The 7,495-nt window shown below is 33.3% G+C and overlaps 1 pseudogene across 1 annotated transcript; it reads left to right on the plus strand.

Moving 5' to 3' along the window:
* Nucleotides 1–3,045: 3,045 nt before the first annotated feature.
* LOC143584417 (serine/threonine-protein kinase PBL35-like) lies at nt 3,046–7,039 on the plus strand (annotated as a pseudogene). The gene is made up of 6 exons (XR_013144355.1): nt 3,046–3,193; nt 3,883–4,216; nt 5,832–5,967; nt 6,237–6,370; nt 6,445–6,564; nt 6,651–7,039. The product of XR_013144355.1 is annotated as a serine/threonine-protein kinase PBL35-like (transcript).
* The last annotated feature ends 456 nt before the right edge of the window (nt 7,040–7,495 follow it).

Consider the following 7,495-nt stretch of genomic DNA (forward strand, 5'->3'; position numbering starts at 1 on the left):
AACATATATTAAAGTTCATTCTCTTCGTTTTTCATTTGTCGCGTTTGCGTCACCTCAGTGTCAATTTCAACTTTTCCTCTATTATTCAACCTAATCACCCAACCCTGTTATGGTTCATTTTTCTAATTCTCCATCATTTCATTTTATTTAACAAAAAAAGAAACAAAAATGAAAAAGAAAAAAAACAAAAAAATTAATTCGGTGCAGGTGGGAATGACCGTATACCCGTGTGGTCATTGGGACCCGTCATGCATGGTCATTTGGGGGCGGTGCGGTATTCTTACCTATCCATTGTTTATGTTGAAACCTTTAATGAAAAACTTGCCTCACTTTAGCAATTTTGAAGAGTGGGAAAGGAATTTAAATGCATTTCCTTTATTTTTAAATGCATTTCCTTTATTTGATACAAACAATTGAAACAATGACGAAATATCGAAAACGGTAAGTAGTCTTTCTTTGGAATCACCCAAAAACTGTCCCTTTTTTTTGCCCAGATTTGGCAATCAAGAAGAAAGGAGCTAGTAAAAGTCTCAAATATACCCCCGTAAACAAAACGACTTTTAACAATCAAATTTTCTCTGATAACTTTGTGTTTATTATTTAAACAGGGATTTTTTTTTTTTTTTGTCTATTTTCATGCCTCTGTGATTAATAAATAAAATAATAAAACATATTTACAGAAGGATATTAGTATGAGTGATGATCTTAGTTTTAAAAAGAAACGGGGTTTAAAACAGAAGCGTGAAGCGCAAGACGCAAAAACGAGAGTGTTTTTTACGCGCGACTAAAATATTTATATATGTGTAGGTCCCAACGCGGGTGGATCTAACAACTATTCTTGGATCAACCAAACCCGGTGCTAGCGGAATATCACACCGAATCACCTTTGGTCTCGGATCTTGAGTGTTATTTTCGGTTGTGTGAGTGAGGGTGAGAGAGAGAGAGAACAAGAGAAAGTAAGAACAATTGACAAAAAGCTTGTTCTTCTCTTGGCATGCTTCATATTTATAGACAAGCATGCATGAGAAGTGTTATAATCATCTAATGTCCAATGGGCTTCTTTACAATGGACCATGACCCAATAACGTACAAAATAGACTATCAAGCCCAAACATTCATAAATACAAACATTCCAATACAAAAGACTTAGTAAACAAAATGGGACCTAACAATATGTATATACTAGATTTTATCCCCCGTATTACAAGGGTTGTTTTACATTATTTGTTTTTAATATTTATCTATGTATATTTGGATTTTAATTTTATTTATTGTAAGAAAGTTAATAATTCATATATTTGAGGTTTGATGATAAAATGGTTTCACAAATAAATGATATGTTATAATCCGTTTTAAAAGCTATCTGGGTTTGGTGATACCCATTACCCGTTTATTTTCTTTATTATAAAATTGTTTATTAATTATAAATAATATCTTTTTTTAAATAAAATAGGATATAATTTTTAGTATATCTCTGTTTTATAAGATTTTCATATCAAATATTTTATGAGAGTAATTTTTAATATAATGAGATGTTATAACCCGTTTAAGAGCTATCTGGGTTTGGTGAGACCTTTACCTGTGAATTCAGGTCAAATGCGTGAGAAACCTTCATTTACAAATAAAGCAATCTGACGGCTTGAGAGAATGGTTTATTTTACATTTTTCGTTTTTTAATATTTATTTTTTGAATTTTAGTTTTATTTATTGTAAGAAAATTAATAATATACTTAGGGTTTGATGATAAAAGGGTTTCATAAATTAAATGATATGTTATAACCCGTTTAAAAGTTGTCTGGATTTGGTGACCCATGACCCGCTTATGTTTTTTACTATAAAATTGTTTATTAATTATAAATAATATCTTTTTTTTAATTGAATATTGAATTTTAGTATATCCCTATTTTATAGGATTTTCATATCAAATAATTGGTAAGATTAATTTTTAATTTAATGAGATGTTATAACCCGTTTAAAAGCTATCTGGTCTTGGTAAGACCCATACCCATGAATTTGGATTAAATCAATGAGAGATCTTCATTTAAAAAATCAAGCAATCTGGTGGCTTCCATAAAAGGGGGGAGCGACCACATCGTGACACGTAGGATTTTAGGGTTTTCGTTTATATATATTATATATTATAGATTATGGGTTTTTAGCTTCCCGACCTATAATATATCTATAATTAAGCATTATATATGATTTAATGCATAAACTATCTGCACATACAACCTAAAAAAATATTATATAATATTTAGATACCTAAAAACCATTCGCGTACGAAAGGCGAGCACCTCAACTTTATTTTGGGTCGCTTTTTACCTAAAAAAAGTCTTGTTTTTTAAAGATTGTTCGCATTGACTAGCTTAAAGTGAAGAGGCCCTCGATTTAGGTCGCCTCTAGTTTGGGCTTGCCTCATGCACGCTTTTTTAAACCATGGTGTTGATTATACACCATAACACTTAATAAGAGATGTGTACGCCAAGTAACCTTGTTGGTTTTTACAAATTAACTACTAATTGCTTTCTTCAAGACACCAAAATATACGACTTTATAGTTTAAGCAACCATCGTTTTAACTATGTGATTAAACTGAGTCATGCTTTTTCCCTTTGGGTTATCTTTAGTGGTTAACAAAATTCTTTTGATGATGATGAATAATTAGGTTATGTTTTAAAATTACCCAAATCTGTCCCATTTCAGAGCCACCTTTTGGTAATTAGAGAAAGAGAGAGAAAAGTGGTGGGGAAAAAAGTTGTGTTTGGATGGCGGTGATGATTGATGCTTCTCTACAATCTTTTACTCAACCATCACAAACAAGAAGCATATAGAATCCTCATTCTCTCTCTAAAATATGTCTCACATCAAGATTTCTTGTGTCAAAGACACTCACGCAGTCACATATATAAAGAAACACCTTGTTTCTTGAATTATAAACACCCACATATAAAAAGATTAATTGGTATGTAAATCTTTCAATTTCTTGAATCAATAAAACCCAAATGAAAGAACATCAATTTTAGAGAGAGAGAAGAGGACTTAGAGAGAGAAAGAGGGTATGGAGAAGAATAAGAAGTTTGGATGTTGGTCAGTTTTAAGGCGAAGTGTTAGCAATGGTTCCTGTAAACCTTATGTTCAATCAACAAGAAACTCTGCCTGTTCTCTCCCAAGAACCAGCCTTGTTTATGATGCAGGTACTTTTTTTTTTCTTTTCAAAAAGCTACCACCTTTATAGAGTTTTAATTAAAAGTATTCAATCTTGTATTCTTGTTAGTAAAATTTCTTGAATATTTGGTTAATAATTGTTTTTGTCTACCTTTAAATAATAAACTATATATGTTTATGTAACAGTTAATTCAATATAGAACCAATTTTTTTAGGATAAATTCCGAAAAATGTCCCTTTCAAGAAATTCTAGGTATCAAGCCTCCCTCCAAACTCGTTTTTGATGGCGTGTGTTTTAGATCGGATGACGTGTCTTTTGTCTAACTAGAAGATGACATTTGTCATCAAAAGGTCAGGTCGCATAAAGTTTTGTTCCCATATTTGGTCGGGATGCATAGATTTTTCAATTATTTAGTCGGAACCCATAGATTTTTTAAATTTTTTGTCGGAACGCATAGATTTTTTTCAAATTTTTGGTTCGGAACTGCCTTGTTTTTTAAGACATGTGTCATCTTCTTGCTGGACGGAAAAAACTTGTCATGAAGACTAAACGACATGAATGGACATTTTTTTTATTTTTGAATAGGCAAAACAAGAATCTTTCTTCCAAAAATGGACATATTGGGTTCAAGTACAATAATGCTTAATTTTTTTACAATATATGTTTACATGATAACCGTCTTATATATTTATAATTGTCTGCAATATATTTGTTTAGCTACCGAGACCCGTTACTTGAATGCTAGCAACAGGGAAATGTGTGCTCCAAACGAACCGCAAAGTTCTTCGGATCCAAGTTCAAACCCGGATCCGGATCCAAATCAAGAGTTTGGCCAAAAGCCATGTCAGCTTATTGAATTTAGCTTCCGGGAGCTGAAATCAGCTACAGGAAACTTTAGACCAGATAGCATATTGGGTGAAGGAGGATTCGGGTCGTGTTTAAGGGGTGGATTGAGGAAAACGGGACCGCTCCAGCTAAACCAGGGTCGGGTATCACGGTTGCGGTAAAGAGTTTGAAGCCCGATGGTCTTCTAGGCCATAGAGAATGGGTGGTGAGTACTTTGTACTTTAGTAGTTGCATGGTTTATGTAACAGTACAGCTGTCATTGCTTTATGTACATGTCAACAATAATGGTAAAATGTTTTTACCATTTATGAACTATGGTACAAAAAGCATACCTGAATATAAAACTGTTTTTTCTTGTACTAGTACTCTATTAGTAGAGAATGGGTGGCATATAAACGAACCGAACATTCGGTGAATTATTCATGAACCATTTGGTGGGAAGTTCGTTTATGTTAGTTTATTTAATAAACGAACGAACATGAACAAAAAATTTGTGTTTGTTTAATTAAATGAACGAACATGAACACATGTTCTGTTCGTTCATTTACGTTCATGAGCGTTCGTTTATGTCTGTTTATTTATGTTCGTTTATATATTAATAGAAAATAATAAATATTATCTGGATAGGTCATTTGCTTAAAAGTTTTATATTTGTTAATTTGTGTTCATTTAAGTGTTTTCATTCAAGTTCGTTTATGTTTGTTTTTGTTCATTTAAATTTGTTTAGATATGTTCGTTTATCTTTGTTCAGTTATGTTCATTTAGATTTTAAACAAACACGAACATGAACATAAATATTGTTCGATTAAGTGTTCATGCTCTTTTAAAGTTAAATGAGCGAGCACGAACATGCCCTTGGTCGTGTTCATTCGATTCGTTTACAAGCTTTCATTATTCACATTGATGAGTACATCAGTCTCAACCTCTAGGCTCTGACGATTTTATTTGTGTTCGTGATTCGTCCGTGAAAACATTAATTTTCTTAATGACACGAACATAAAATCTCGTTCGGTAAGTTTCGTGAACCGTTCGTGAACACATTATTTTCTTAACGAACGAACATGAACAAGACATTGTTCGTGTTCTTTCGGTTCGTTTACAGCCCTGTCTATTAGGCTTTTGATGTACAACCAATTAATGTGTGGTACACATGATATTACAAATGCATTGATGCTTGTATGTAATCTGTACAATTACAATACATGTCTAATTGAGTAATTGGACAAAGCTGTTAGTACTAATATTCTTGCATAGATGGTAACATGATACAATTTTTGATGCATGATTGCTATAGTAGTTGTACATCATACAAAACAATAGTATCAGTTTTAGTTTTGTTAGAGTATGTTCATCCATAAGCCAATTCAAACATCCACCTTATCGTCACATTATATTCTAAACTTTTTAGCAAAAAAACTCTACTTTTCCCTCCACCCATAAACCAATCTAAACCCATTAAAATATAATAAATATGTATCCCATAAACCAATTCAAACCTCCACCTCATCACCACATCATAATCTAAACTTTTCACAAAAAAACCTCACTTTTCCTCCACTCATAAACCAATCTAAACCCTATTAAAATATAATAAATATGCATATATATGTATACATATATATGATTTGTGTGTAGTGGTTGTGGTGGGGCCACTACAAACCCACATTTCAAACGTTTGAGAACACAAACAAACACCTCCATAAACGTTTTTCTCCACCCGTAAACGTTTATTTGCACTATTCCATGTCAACAAAAACGCCCACACAAACACCGGTGGAGATGCTCTTACAACCTAACATCTATTTTTATGGTGTTTATAGGCAGAGGTTGATTTTCTTCGACAACTTCACCATCCAAATCTAGTTAAGCTCATCGGATATTGTATCGAAGACGATCAACGGCTACTTGTTTACGAGTTCATGACTCGTGGAAGCCTTGAAAACCATATCTTTAGAAGTAAGGCCCTCTAATATTTAAATTAAGATTTCTTTTAGAACCAAAATATTTTTATATGGTCAAAAAGCGGTGTAATTCGGTTAGTGGATACATAAATATAAAACATTAAAATGTATGTGTGATAAATAAGTAACTTATAGAAAAATTAGTATCATATGCTATATAGCCCTAAAATAATTATATATATAGGTCTTTAATGTTGCAAAACATTTTTTACCATAAAAGTCAAAATAAAGATTACTTATAGCACATGGCTACATGTTTTGAAGGAACCATACCGCTAACGTGGTCAAACCGGATTAAACTAGCAACGGGTGCAGCCAAAGGTTTGGCATTCCTTCATGGAGGAACAAAGCCAATTATTTATAGGGATTTTAAGACCTCAAATATCTTGCTTGACACGGTAAACATATTTAATTGCTTGTAGATGAAGTTAATATTTATATGATACTAAATATTTTTCTTACCTTTTGTTAGGATTATAACGTAAAGCTTTCGGATTTTGGTCTTGCGAAAGCGGGGCCACAAGGGGATAACACTCATGTCTCTGCTAGGGTTGTTGGAACTTACGGCTATGCCGCTCCGGAATACGTGATGACAGATATTATTATAATTATTAATATATTAAGAACGAAAATTCGTCTGTGTGAAAGGTAATTTTGATTTTACTTGCGACTTCTTTCACAGGGCATTTGACAACAAAGAGTGATGTTTATAGATTTGGAGTTGTATTGTTGGAGATCTTGACAGGTCGGAGATCAATGGACAAAAAACGCCCAAGCGAGGAGCAAAACCTCGTTATGTGGGCCCGTCCATACCTAGCCGACAAGAGAAAAGTCTATCAACTGATCGACCCTCGATTGGAGCTAAACTACTCGGTGAAAGGAGTCCAAAAGGTTTCCCAAATAGCATACAATTGTTTGAGCCGAGACTCCAAGGCCCGACCCTCAATGGAGGAAGTTGTTAAAGACCTGAGTCCACTACTGGACTTAACGACTTCGCAATTCTATCTTATCACGCACGTATGTCACAACAAAGTAGGTGTAAGAAGAAACAACCCGAAGGGACTTAACGACTTCGCAATTCTATCTTTAAAAGATTGGGTTTTGCGATTCAAAAGGGGGTAGCGGCGCAGCTTGTTGCCCGCTTGCCTTCTGTTTCGATGTAATCCAATAAACAATCAAATTTATTGCTTTATTATTCTTTAACTCCTATAAAAAAAAATTATGTATACAAGGAGGAATAGAAATTGTATGTTAATGTTAACTTGCGAACACATTTAGTCGAAATCCTTATGGTGTAAGTTTTTGGGTGTCATATATATAACAAAGCTAATGTTGGATTGGATTGAATGCATTAAGGTTGATCGGTACCAAATGACCACCGATCAACTGTTAAAACCCTACTTCTGATTGATACAACTTACAGTTAATTTTTTTGACGGCAGCTAATCTATCATATAAACTAACTCCACCAAACCCACATACTACAAAATTCGAGCCTACACCATTTTGATAAGGGTGTCTCC

This window comes from Bidens hawaiensis, unplaced genomic scaffold, assembly GCF_021521415.1.
Source record: "Bidens hawaiensis isolate Kalapana, Puna unplaced genomic scaffold, B.hawaiensis_p1.1 tig00033117_1, whole genome shotgun sequence".
Taxonomy (NCBI): domain Eukaryota; kingdom Viridiplantae; phylum Streptophyta; class Magnoliopsida; order Asterales; family Asteraceae; genus Bidens; species Bidens hawaiensis.